Here is a 15,098-nt window from a genome sequence, read left to right as displayed (position 1 = left end):
TACTTCTTAGTCTTTTTCCTTCTGCTAACACTCCTCTCACTGTTCTAGGAGATTTCAACCTTCCATCTGATAAACTCCAATCCTCTTTCCTTCTCCCTCTCCTTAACTCCTTCTCTTTAACTCTAAACAGCTGCCCTCCTACACACAAGGCAGGAAATTCTCTCGACCTTGTTTTCTGCCGCCCTTCCCCAGTCACAGATATCACTACTATTCCTCTTCATAAATCTGATCATTACCTGGTATCCTTCACCATAACCCTTCCCATTCTATGTAAACCTAACCACCAAAATGTCTCTTTTACCCGCAAAAACCTTCACTCTGTCTCCCTTTCCTCTGTGTCTTCATACACCCTATCATTCCACCCAGACCCAGACTCCTTCTCCTCTTTACTACTAGAGACTGCGACTGAAACTTTCCTCTCCTCTCTCTCCTCATCCATAGATCTCCTTTGCCCGCTGTCATCTAAACCAAGGAAGACGTCTTGTCCTGCTCCTTGGCTATCTGATGTACTGCGCAACATCAGGAGAGAATTAAGAACTGCGGAGAGAAGATGGAAGAAATCGCAACTTGATGCAGATCTCATCTCTTACCAGATTCTTCTTTCCAAATTCTCATGTGATGTGACTTCTGCCAAAACTACCTTCTTCAGAAAAAAGTTAAAAGCCTCTGCACATGATCCTGGCAAACTCCACAACATCTTCTCCTCACTACTCAACCCACCGACTCCTCCTGCCCCTTCCTCTCTGACTGCTGACGATTTTGCCACATTCTACGATGGGAAGATTGCAGCAATCCGCCAGTCCTTCGCTCTCAACCAAGCTCCTACGGCAGAACCTCAGGACCTTTCCTTCCCTCCTTTAGCAGAATTTTCCAACCTGTCATCTGATGAGATTCAACAGATCATCTCGTCATCTAACCCCACCACCTGTTCATTAGACCCAATTCCCTCCACAATGCTCCAGGCCATCTCACGGGACCTCCTTCCCTTCACCACAGCCATCATCAACCAATCCATATCACCTGGTCATGTTCCTGCCACTTTTAAGAAGGCGAGGGTTATTCCCATCCTCAAGAAACCCTGCCTGGACCCATCAGAAGTTAACAACTATCGCCCGGTATCACTGCTCTCTTTTATTTCCAAAATTCTTGAAAGAGCCGTTTATAATCAAATGTCTCTTTATCTCTCACAGAACAACCTTAATGACCCAAACCAATCTGGATTCAAAGTGGCACATTCCACAGAGACTGCCCTTCTGTCAGTCACTGAGAAGCTCCATGCTGCTAGATCTGCTAAACTGTCATCTGTCCTCATCCTCCTGGACCTGTCAGCTGCATTTGACACGGTGAACCACAAGATTCTATTATCTATTCTTACAAGCCTTGGAATTTGTGGAACAGCGTGGCAATGGTTTGCTTCTTACCTAAAAGATAGGTCATATGAGGTAACATGGAGGGGATCTACATCTGCCCCACGTAGACTCTCTACTGGTGTCCCGCAGGGCTCAGTACTTGGTCCTCTTCTGTTCTCCCTCTATACCCGGTCTCTTGGTAAGGTCATATCATCGCATGGATTCTCATACCACTGTTATGCAGACGACACCCAACTTGTTCTCTCCTTTCCTCCCTCTGACACTCAGGTTTCCACCCGGATCTCAGCATGTCTGGCAGACATCTCAACCTGGATGGCTGCTCATTAGCTGAAGCTCAATCTCAGTAAAACCGAACTGTTGTTTATCCCTTGTGACTTATCTCCAGGTCAAGACCTTGTGATATCCATGGACAACAACCAAATCACTCCTTCAGCCACCGCCCGCAATCTTGGGGTAACCGTGGACAATCATTTGTCATTTTCCCCACACATCGCTAACCTTACTCGCTCTTGTCGATTTCTTCTTTACAATATCAGAAGAATTCGCCCATTTCTTTCTTCACAGGCTACTCAGGTGCTTGTTCAGTCCCTTGTTATTTCAAGACTGGACTACTGCAACTCACTCCTGGCAGGCCGGCCTCTGTCCAGCAATGCAGCAGCACGTCTTGTTTTTTAACCTCCCCAAATTCTCCCACACCACCCCACTCCTCCGCTCCCTGCACTGGCTTCCTGTAGCTGCCCGCATCAAATTTAAAACACTGATGCTTGCCTACAAAGCTAAAAATGGCCCAGCACCCACTTACCTCTCTGCGCTAATTACACCACGCACTGCACCACGTTCCCTCCGATCCTCCAGCACTGCTCGCCTCATCCCACCATCTCTCAGGGATCGAGGGCGGCATTCATCCAGGCTCTTTTCTGTTCTGGCACCTAGATGGTGGAATGAACTTCCTCTAGATGTCCGTACATCAGAGACTTTGACTATCTTTAAACGACAACTCAAGACTCATCTGTTTCTCCAGTACTTGGACTAACCTCCCCCCCGAAAAAAAAAAAAAAAACTCTTCTTAGTTGTGTTGGACTAATGGCACTTAGTTATTAACCTAGTTAACCCAGTGTAAGTATGTATCCAATTATGTGAACATTAAAGCACTTTTTGTAAGTCGCTCTGGATAAGAGCGTCTGCCAAATGCCTAAATGTAAATGTAAATGTAGGCGAGGCGGCACTAACAAGCTAGTCGGTACTCCAAAGCTAGGAGGGGCGGCACTCTAAAGCTAGGCACACTGGGACACTAGAGGGATAGGAAACACAAGACAGCTAGAGACACAAAGGGGCTATGGCTAGAAGCATGTTAGTTACTGTAACTCAACATAGATTTTAGCTAAACACGTTCCTAGCCAAACACACACCTAACTACTTACCTGACTCTAGCTAAACACACAAGAACACAGGAGGACAACAACCACAGTACTTACATACATTTAGGACAGGCCTGAATCAGCTCCACTAACACAGACTCACAGAACATAGACAGAAACATTGCCAATAAGAGAGCCCAAGTCAACACAACTAAAATCAAAATACAAACTAAACAAAAAACAAAACGGAACAAAATGCCCACACACATGACAGTGGTAAAACCAAAAAATGCTCGACACAGTTACCCAGTCTAAACAGCTATTTATAGATGGATTGATGGCTACCTCGGTTCAGGTGTGCACTCGCATCACCTGACCGAGGTGCCTGCTGGGAAACTGAGTCAGCCAACAAAAACTACAAAATAAAAAACAGTGACCTCTGGTGGTGGACCCTTACAAAATGTCACGTAGAGCTCTACAAATACATGTAATTTAAACCTCCATAACTAGATGTGACTTAGACCTCTATAATTAATATGATTAATATTATAATATAATCATAATTAATAATATTATGATTAATATTAGAGTCCCATTTTAGATGTATAATAGACATGTCATAGTCATTTACAATATAAGCAGTTTTACACATTTAATAGACGTAAAAGTCCCAGAGGAAAGGACACCTCACAAGTTATACAGACTAGACCACACCCTAAAGATGTTATTTAGTTCGGCCCGGTTTCCCGATAATGCATACTCTTAGCAAGCTAAGAATACTCTTAGGATATATCTTACTTAAAATTGATTACTTTTCAAAATGTGTTTCTCGAACTGTCCCTTAGGAGTCTTCTTACGTCGCTGCCTCTTACATCCGACGTTACAAGGCGCTGTCTACAGTGAAGGTACAGAATTAGCTGACATCGGTTGCTCAGGAATCGATTTTTTACTCATTTTGCATGACAGTGTTACAAAAGACAGCACTTTTTATGCAAATTAAACATTGCACAAAAATCTTCTAATAACATTTATTTCGACATAGTTTAACTTATCAGTAGCATGCCATAATAGACAAATATATAAATTAAATCACCCAACTGTCGCTAATATTTTCATATAACCTGTAGTGACGGTGAATCAAACCGGGTATACAATCATAGTTGATTGACAAATAGCTAAAAACACTCTTCGCCAGGTTCAGAAACAATGTGAAGCATGTCAGTTGTTGGCGTTGCTTAGCGCACTTATGGAATGAATACTATGAGATGCCAGAGTAGACGTTTAATACCCCTATCTCACTCATGCGGTTTTGCGCGGTGGCCGTAGGTACAGTTCCGCGATTGCCCACCGACGTTCCGCTAACGTTCCGCAAAGTTCTGCATTTTTCATGCGGAAAGATGGAAATGTAATTCACAGCGCAAAAACTCGCGGTAATTCATGATGAACCCGGCCTACAGCCACCGCACGAAACCGCGTAGGTGAGATAGGGGTATAACACTGTATCTCACAGCGAGTCAAACCGCATAGGTGAGATTGCATGAGCATTACAATCTCTCAGTTACAATTTACAAATTACAATTTTATCATAAAACAAAACGTGTCAAAATAAAAGTCCATCCAGTCATGAATGATGGCTAATGATCAATGAAACATATTTTAAACAAAAGGCAGCAAGCAGCTGGACATCAGGATGTAGAGCGTAAGTACGACACGTTGGCCTTTTATTGTGGGCAGTATAAGGTACCCCTGTGCACTACTCATGATGTCAGATCAGCATCTTGATGTGGCACACCTGTGAGGTGGGATGGATTATCTCAGCAAAGCAGAAGTGCTCACTATCACACATTTAGACTAATTTTCAATTTTTTTAATTCAATTTTATTTGTATAGCGCTTTTAACAATTTACATCATTACAAAGCAGCTTTACACAATCAAAAGAATTAAGTTTGTATGAAATGTGAATGTGTATGAATCAAAATTATATGATTGTCCCTGATGAGCAAGCCTAGGACGACGGCGACAGTGGCAAGGAAAAACTCCCTGAGATGGTAATAGGAAGAAACCTTGAGAGGAACCAGACTCAACAGGGAACCCATCCTCATCTGGGTAAAAACAGATAGCAGGGATTGATGTGCATAATAATATGCGAGACTGGAAGTTCAGTATAAGAGGAGATGTGTAAGATTAAAGTCCAGTTTGTTCCTGGAGGCTCAGGTAGACTGTGAGAAATTCCAGTCCTGAACTATTGAGCAACTGAAGTCACAGGTCCTCAAAGAACAGCTGTCTGCATCAGTCGAGGACAGGACCACCTTCATGGGAAAGTGGAACCAACCCCAGTCACCACACGCATTCCACGCAGACTACACAGAGGCATCCATGTGATGAGATCTCCAACCAAAAGCAGGACTCCAGGATAAGTTAGAGAGGTCCAGCGGGCAGAGGGGGTCTGGATCACTGGCAGCTCAGGAGCGACATGTATAGCTCGACAGAGAGATAGGTAGAGGAAAAAGGAGAGAGGGAGAGAGAGAGAGGAGAGAGCAGAAAAGGAGAGAGCAAAAGAGATGGAGAAATAACAGTTAGGTATGGTCACAGTCGAACAATGTAAAAGGTGAATGTATATTTAGTGCAGAGTGCAAGCAGAGACTCCGGCAGGACTAACTATGACAGCATACCTAAAAAGGGAGAGCCAGAAGGAAACACAGACATGAGGGCTTCCAGAGATGTAAAGCAAACAATCACCTCACCGTCAACAAACCTGAGTGATCAATGAGAGTGGGGAAGACAGCATCTAAACATACCAGTTCACCTAATACTCTACGTCCATGAGTCCCCCAGATCTGTCCTTTACCTAAGGCAAATCTATTTATAAAAATGCTTGGCTAAATAAATAGGTTTTTAGCCTGGACTTAAACACTGAGACTGTGTCTTAATCCCGAACACTATTTGGAAGACTATTCCATAACTTTGGGGCTTTGTAAGAAAAAGCTCTGCCCCCTGCTGTAGTTTTAATAATACGCGGTACTGACAAGCAGCCTGCATCCTTTGATCGAAGTAGGCGTGGTGGATTGTAAGACACTAGCAGTTCACTCAGATACTGCGGCACGAGACCATTTAATGCTTTATACGTCTAGAGTAGTATTTTAAAATCGATGCGAAATTTCACAGGAAGCCAATGCAATGTGGATAAGATAGGGGTGATGTGCTCATATCTTCTGGTTCGAGTGAGGACTCTCGCTGCTGCATTCTGGACTAATTGAAGCTTGTTTAAGCACCTTGTTGAACAACCAGACAGTAAGGCGTTACAATAATCCAACCTAGACGTGATAAAAGCATGAACTAGTTTTTCTGCATCATTTGGTGACAATATATTTCTTATCTCGGCAATATTTCTGAGGTGAAAGAATGCTATCCTGGTAATATTATCTACATGTGCTTCAAATGAAAGGCTTGAATCTATAATCACACCGAGGTCTTTTACTGTTGCACTTAATGGAAAAGAAAGGCCATTTAAAATCACAGTGTGATCAGAATGCTTACTTCTAGCTGCTTGTGGTCCTATGACTAGAACTTCTGTCTTATCAGGATTAAGCAAAAGGAAATTAATTAGCATCAAATTTCTTATGTACTCCACACATTGCTCAACTTTAGTATGCTGGTTTATCTCATCAGGTTTTGCTAAGACATATACTTGTGTGTCATCAGCATAACAATGAAAACTAATACCATGTTTACAAATTATGTTGCCTAGAGGAAGCATGTAAAGGGAAAAAAGCAGTGGGCCTAAAACAGAACCCTGTGGAACACCAAACTCCACTAGAGAACATGCAGAATAAGCACCATTTAAGTCTACATACTAATACCCATCGGTCAAATAGGATCTGAGCCAGGAGAGGGCTGTAACCTTAATTCCTACTACATTTTCTAATCTGTGAAGAAGAATACTATGATCACTGGCGTCAAAAACTGCACTGAGGTCGAGTAATACAAGCATGGTTACACAACCTTGATCAGAGGCCAATAGGAGGTCATCTACTACTTTAACAAGTGCTGTCTCTGTGCTGTGATGAGGCCTAAATCCTGACTGATACAGTTCATGTATGCCATTTCTATGTAGATATGAGCATAGCTGCTTCGCTACTATCTTTTCCAGAATCTTAGAGATAAAGGGGAGGTTTGATAATGGCCTGTAATTAGACACCTGACAGGGGTCAAGGTCAGGTTTCTTAATAATCGGTTTAATAACTGCTAATTTAAAAGATTTTGGAACATACCCAATGCTGAGTGAAGAATTAATTATTCTCAACAGGGGTTCTGTTATTGCTGGTACTATCTGTTTAAGAAAATGTGTTGGTACAGGATCTTATATACAGGTTGATGAATTTGCAGAAGAGATGAGTAAAATTAGTTCATTCTCTTCAAGGGGAGTAAAGTATTCTAGGTTCCGATCTGACATGGCTAGTTTAACATCTGCATAACTTACATTGTTTGGTTTCAAAGCCTCAATTTTATGCCTAATATTTACAATTTTATTATTAAAAAAGTTCATAAAGTCCTCACTATTACACGATGCTGTTGTGGAGATTTCTGCAGTAGTCTTATAGTATTTCTGGTTAATTTGGCTACGGTATTAAATAAAAATCTAGGATTATTTTTTTTATTTTCTATAAGAGTGGAGAGATAAATTGATCTAGCTACACTAAGAGCTTTTCTATAGTTCAGGATGCTCTCCTTCCATGCTATTTGAAATATTAACAATTTAGTTTGACGCCATTTACGTTCTGATTTCCGAGCGGTCTGTTTTAAAGAGCGTGTATGATCGTTATACCAGGGAGCGAGTTTTTTATCTCTAATATATATTTTTTTAACTGAAGCTACATTATCTAAGGTATAACGGAACGTCTACTCTAAATATTCAGTTGCCTGATCGAGTTCTGTGGGGTCAGACAGTGATCTAATCAAAGTTGGTAACTGCAAGATTACTGATAAAACTCTGTGTGGTGGTTGATGTAAATGAACGTTTAGTACAGTAGCGCGGGGCTGTGCGTACGTTATTACTATGACACACTTGAATTGAGACAAGATTGTGATCTGATATAACTTCAGACAAGGAACTTGTAAATGAATTTCTTATACTTAATCCGAGGAATATTATTAAATCTAAAGTGAGACCTGCTTTATGAGTGGGTTCTACTACACACTGATTTACTCAGTATGGACATAAATGCTTTATGCACAGGGTCTTCTGGATTCTCAAAATAAATATTAAAATCTCGACTTCCGGTTATGGCGTGCAGCTGATAAGTCTCGCGAATCGGGCTCGCTGCTGAATACTCGCTTAAACTCTTTCAGAAAGGCTAGAATTCATACAATAAGTGTTTGGAAAATCACTTTGAAGTTTGCCGGGACAAAATGCCACTTAAAACCATCAAACCTGCACAACATTTAAAGCCATCTGGGCAGATGGAGGAGGTAGGCAAAGCGCTAGCTAGCAAGAAGCTAGCCGAGCCACAGAGTGAAGATAACGCGGCCACAAACGATGATATCCTACGTGCAGTTCAGTCTTTGAGAGATGATTGTTCGAAACAATTCACTGACACGATGGACGCCATAAACGGCATAAAATCGGAATTACTGTCACAAGCGCAACGATGGGAGCGGCTGGGGAGAGGATCTCGCAAGCTGAAGAGGACGTATCAGCCCTTCAACACAAAGTTAATAAACTTGAAGAAACAACAGAATTTCTACGAAACAAGGTGCAGGACCTGGAGGACAGAGGAAGGCGTTCTAATCTGAGACTAATTGGCCTGCCAGAAAAAAACGAAGGATCCAATATGTGTGCCTTCATTGAGAAATTTTTCCCCGCGATTCTGAGAGATGAGTTCGAATCCCCACCTGTCATTGAACGAGCGCACCGCGTAGGACAAGTAAACCCGAACCACCCGTCAACTCCAAGTGCGATCGTGATAAAGTTTCTGAATTACCAGGACAGGGAGAAGGCTTTGAGAGCGGCTAGGAAAATGAAGGAGCTAAGATATGAAGGGCAACGGATCAGCTTGTTTCCAGATCTATCAGCTGAGACTCGTCAGAGGCAGCGTCAGTTTGACGAAGTAAAGGCACAACTTAGAGGCATGGAAATTCGTCACGGGATGCTTTACCCAGCGCACCTGATAGTCACGCACGCCGGACAGCGTCATGTCTTTAAAACTGTTGCGGAGGCAGAGGATTTTGTTCGGTCAGTACGTACCAATGCTTAAACATTGTAACACAAGTAAGTGTGGACTCATCAGGACTTGAACTCTGTGTTTAGTTATTAAGGATTCACGCGTTTTTCCATTTTTTTTCAAGTTGTCAAGATTTTGATATTTACGTGCAATAGAATTTATTTTATATTCCAGCAGAACCGAAATATCTCAACAAATCACCTTGCCGGTTTAAATGTAGTTTAAATTGATTTTTCCTTTCAGCAATATTTTCATCAATATGAGTAAACAAGTTCAGGTATAGAGGTACACATGTCCATTTAAACTAGGCCGATGTTCCATAAGGTGGGACTTAGTATTAAAATCAGAGCCCAGTTCTTTTTTGGGTAGCGAGCCCAGGACTGATAGTAATGAGAGTAGGCTTGCCAAATGTAGCTCCATATTATATGGATCTAACATTTTTCATAACCAAGGTTCATTGTAAGGGGTATTGTTATGCTTTCCAGTTGGGGAAATGCAGGTGGGGTGGGGTGGCGGTGGTTGTTATTGTTAATGTTAGCGGGTTTTTTTTATATTTATTTACTTTTCTCTCTCTCTCTCTCTCTCTCTCACTCTTTCTGTTTTACATTCTATATGGTATGCCCACGCACAGCTGTATCTACATGGTTATATAAGTAAGTAAATGATTAATAATTCGGAGATAAATATTTGTAGCTGGAATGTAAGAGGATTAAATAATTTGGTAAAACTTAAACAAGTACTAGGTCGATTAAAACAAATGAAATCAAACATAATCTTTTTACAAGAAACTCATTTATTAAAAGAAGATGTTAGTAGAGTCACTAAGAGATGGCCAGGACAAGTTTTCAATGCATCTTTCACCTCTCGAGCCAGAGGAGTCATGATTCTTATACATAAGTCTATTCCATTTCAGTTAAAACAGCAATATATAGACCCGTCAGGGAGATACATAATTCTTAATGGTACAATTTTGGCATCACTTATTAATTTAATAAACATATATGCTCCTAATGTAGATGACCCCTCCTTTTTTTAGAATTTCCTTTTCACTATCTCATCTTATACTGGAAATTATGTAATTGGAGGAGATTTTAATTGTATGCTAAACCCTGCGAATGATCGCTCCTCAGGAGTAGATAGTACCCATCAGCAGTCTAAAAAAATTATCTTGAAGTCTATGACTGACTTAAATTAAGTTGAGATTTGGAGGTATCTCAATCCAAGCAAGAAAGAATACTCATGCTTTTCGAGTACATATAAAACATTTTCAAGAATAGATTATTTTTTAATTTCCAATGGTTTAGTGGCGAAGGTAGGTAAAAGTTGGTATGATAGTATCCTACTGTCTGACCATGGCCCTGTTTTATTTACAATCCAATTAGACAATTTTGTACTCCCCCCTACCAGATTTCGATTTCAAGCAAGCTGGCTTTTTGATCTTGATTTTGTAAAATTTCTGGATAATAAAATAGATCTATATTTTTCAGTTAATACAAATCAGTGCCTCAGTTAAATGGGAGGCCTTCAAGGCATGTATTAGAGGGGAGATTTTAAGTTTTACAAGATACAGATCCAAAATTTATTGGGCACAATTAGTAGACCTGAAGAAACAAATTAAAGTACTAGAACAGTATCTCTTTACCAATAATGACCCTTTAAAGCAGAAAGAACTTCACGTATTGAAAGCCAAATATAATGAAATAACTAGTAGTAAAATATCTAAGAACTTAATGTGGCTAAAGCAGTCGTATTATGATCAGGGGGAAAAATCAGGAAAACTTCTAACGTGGAGAATTAAGAAAATACAAACAGATAGAGCCAATAATTCAATTTTCTTAGAGAATGGGGAGAAGACTGTAGACCCAATGGAAATAAATAATGTTTTTAAACTCTATTATGAAAATTTGTATAAATCGGAAAACACCAACAATTCAGAGGGGCAAAATAATTTTCTTGATAAAATTCAATTTCCAAAATTATCAGAGGAGACAAGAAGTATTTTAGAAAAGAATCTAAGTATAGAAGAGCTCTCAGAGGCTCTACGGGACATGAGTAACGGTAAGGCTCCGGGACCGGATGGCCTCCCGATGGAAATTTACAAAACATTTGCCAGGAAAATTCTACCACACTTACTTGAAATGTTTAATGAATCTATGGGAAAAGGAATATTACCCCCTTCTCTTTGATCAGCTCTGATTACTCTTATATTAAAACCAGGTAAACCTCCCAATGAAAAATCATTCTATAGGCCCATATCGTTAATGTCCTGTGATACTAAGATTCTGTGTAAGGCTCTAGCTAAGAGAATTGAAACTTACATTCCAAACCTTATCATGAATGACCAAAATGGGTTTGTGCTTGGAAGGCAAGCCTTTCATAATATACGAAGAGTCTTAAATATAGTATATAAAAAACAAAATGCCAAGGACCATGCAATTCTGTCGTTGGACGCGGAAAAAGCCTTCGACAGAATTGAATGGAGGTATCTTTTCGAGGTGCTTAAGAGATTTGGGTTGGGTGAGGGGTATATTAGATGGATCAAATTACTTTACAATGATCCAGAAGCAGAAATAATAACAAATAATCAAATCTCAAAGCCCTTTAATTTAAGTAGAGGCACCCGTCAAGGGTGCCCACTGTCCCCTTTGTTGTTTTTATTCGCAGTAGAACCTCTTGCAATGGCAATTCGGAGCAGTCCTGAAATTGAGGGCATAATAATAGGTGAGAGAGAACACCGTTTATCTTTGTTTGCAGACGATATTGTTGTTTTTCTTAGTAATCTAGAACTTTCAATTCAATCACTTAATACTTTATTAACAGTATTTGGAGAGTTCTCTGGGTATAAAGTTAACAATAATAAAAGTTCCTTGTTATTATTAAATGTGGATGAAAGGAGAAACAATAAAACCAATAGGCAACAATTTTTCAGTTCTCAAGAAGGGTTTACATACTTAGGAATTAAGATAGTAACAAATATAAAAGAGATTATTTCAATTAATTATGACCCATTAACTAAAAAAGTCATGGACTCGTTAGAGAGATGGAATGCAATGCCAATCTCAATGATTGGACGTATAAATATTATAAAGATGTCAATTCTACCTAAATTCTTGTATCTCTTTCAGTCAATTCCTCTTCCTCTTCCAGCTACATTCTTTGTAACACTGAAGAAAATGTTCATAAGGTTTATATGGAATAACAAGCGTCCTCGGTTACGTCTGTCCCTACTTTATTTACCATATGACAGCGGAGGGCTTAAAGTACCAAATATAAAACTTTATTATTGGGCAGCTCAGTTATGTTCTGCTATGTATTACTTCATAGAAACAGACCCTCCTGCATGGATAGATATAGAAAATAATGGAATAACAATTCCATTAGAGATGTATCTTTATTCTTCCTCAGTTAAAATGCTAAAAAAATCTACACATAATCCTTTTCTTAGAAATTCTATTGGTGTATGGTATGAAGCTCATAATTTTTTAGGTGAAACAATTAAACTTTCGAGTCTGTCACCAATCTGGGGTAATACAATGTTTGTGCCTGGGAGAAACGATGGGGGATTCAAAAACTGGATGTACAAGGGGGCAAAACAAGTAAAGGATTTATATAAGGATGGTATAATGATGTCATTCCAACAACTGATGAGAGAATACGATATTCCTCAGAAACACTACTTCAAATATCTACAGATAAGAAGTTTTATACACTCTGAAATGAAAACTTATTCAGTACCTTCTTTGTCAACTATAGAAGAACATACTTTGAAACATTTAAGGGATAAAGGCAATCTATCTTTTTTTTATAATACACTTTTAGAGGGTTCAAAAGAAAGTTCTATGTCCTATTTAACTGCATGGAAAAATGACCTTCAGGAAGATATTTCTAAAGATGAATGGATGGATTCTTGTTTGCTTGCACAAACATGTAGTGTCAATACTAGATGCAGATTACTGCAATATAAATGGCTCATGCGGACATATATTACCCCGGTCAAATTACATAAATTTAATCCAAATATTCCTGACAGTTGTTTAAAATGTAAACAAGAGATTGGAACCCTTTACCATTGTATGTGGGAGTGTATTGAGATTCAAACATTTTGGAAGAATATTCTGGTTATGATTGGTAAATTAACTGAAGAAAACATTCCTTGTGATCCCAAACTCTGTTTATTTCATATATACCCAGCTAATTTTGTGGTGAACACTAATAAACATAAACTAATTGACTTTAGTTTGCTGCAGGCCAAACGGGCTATTGCTTTAAAATGGAAGGAGATACAAGGTCCTTCCCCTATCCTTTGGTTTAAAGAAATGAGTAACAATCTCGCCATGGAAAAGCTAACTTATGCAGTTAAAGGGAAACTTAAAGCCTTTTACAATATTTGGACTCCATTTTTATGTTACTGTAACCAAGAAGACTTGACAGCAGGAGACGACTGATATTCAACATTCATCTCTTTGTACTTGGTATCTCCATTACATAATGTGATTTCTTTTAAAAATAACAAAATACTCCGAAAAGGTAAAAGTTAAATTGTTAAATGGATGGCTGTGAATGCTGGTGTATGGAAAGTAGTTGAGATGTGGGGTTTTTTTGTTTGTTTGTTTTTTTTTTCTTTTCCATGTTTTGCTGATCTGTAAGGTTCTATTATGTATGTTTTTTTTTCTCTCTCTTTTTTTTTTTTTTATTATTCTTTTTTATTTGAATGTATGCTTTTGTATTTAAAACAAATGCAAATAAATATATTGTGGAAAAAAAAAAATTAAAATCTCCAGCAATTAACGCTTTGTCTAGAGAAACGACTAGGTTTGAGAGGAAATCTACAAATTCACTAAGAAATTCAGAGTACGGCCCTGGAGGTCTGTAAATGACGATTAGTGGAGTCGGCTAAGCTGACTTAATATTTGTAGCTACACTTGTTATGTTACTATAGAGAACTTCAAATGAATTAAATTTGTGTCAGTGTTTTTGTATAATGGTTAAATTATCATTGTGAATAACTGTGACGCCTCCTCCTCTACCAGTTAACCAGGGCTGGTGTATGTAGCTGTATCCAGGAGGACTAGCACCACCTGGACATCCAGCGGTTCAGCGACCATAACCTGCTGTAAGATATGTCTCCACGTCTCATTGGGATGGGACCAGAGCATATTACGTCATCGGACATCGCCTTCGCTAATTTAAACACCTCTGAAAAGTTACTCTTACTAACCTCTGACTGACGAAGGCGTATATCATTAGCTCCAGCATGTACCACTATCTTTGAGAACCTGTGCTGTCCTAGAGCCCTAAGATTACCTGCTATGTCCGGTGCTCTGGCTCCTGGGTAACACCTTATCACTGCCGCTGGCGCCCCTAAAGGCCTGGCTAATTTCACATGTCCCAGTGGGTGCATCACTGAGGAGAGCAAACCTGTTAGACACGTGAAGCGCAGAAAAGATGTGCTCCGATGGGCTAGCCTTAGCTTTGGCTGATCGAGTATGCCGCCGAGTCGTCACCCACTCGCCCCGCTGTGAGGGCTCTAATGCCGGAGTCGGGGGCTGTTTATCTCTGAGTGCTCACTAACACACCTATCACAAGTAAAATTACCACTAACGATGGAGGAAGAATGTCTAAACATCCTGCACTCCACACACTGGACAAGCTGAATATTATGCATTATATCGTACCTGAGTCGGAGTTTAGTTGTTTGAAGCTAAATTCCGTTTGTTGTTCTTTTAAGAAGAAACTTGCGCGTTCTCCAAAAAGCGCAAAAAACGGGAAAAAAGGCGAAGCTAAATAGTATAAAGATGTAAAAACTAATTGCTATTCATATTATTATTGTATAAACGAAAAAGCAATATAATTAAAAAGCTGATACAAATGCGAAACTTTGCGGCAATGATATATACAACAGTTCATTCTTTGTACAAATAAAATTATCAGCTAGTGAACTTGATCATCTGTCTAAACAACATTTAACCAAAGTTATTGTTGATAATGTCATTATTGTACAGTAAATGTCAATAGCTCTGGTTCTGATTTTTCATGTTTGTTGTATAAATTTCTTCGATATAACATATTGTTATGACAATTAAAAACTGTGGCAATTGGAGCTGTTTCACAAAATGGCCCTTTGCGCCACCTGGATAAACATAAATGA

This window comes from Clarias gariepinus, chromosome 23 (genome assembly GCF_024256425.1).
Source record: "Clarias gariepinus isolate MV-2021 ecotype Netherlands chromosome 23, CGAR_prim_01v2, whole genome shotgun sequence".
NCBI lineage: Eukaryota > Metazoa > Chordata > Actinopteri > Siluriformes > Clariidae > Clarias > Clarias gariepinus.
The sequence above is the reverse complement of the archived record's forward strand: the minus strand, read 5'-3'. Positions refer to the sequence as shown.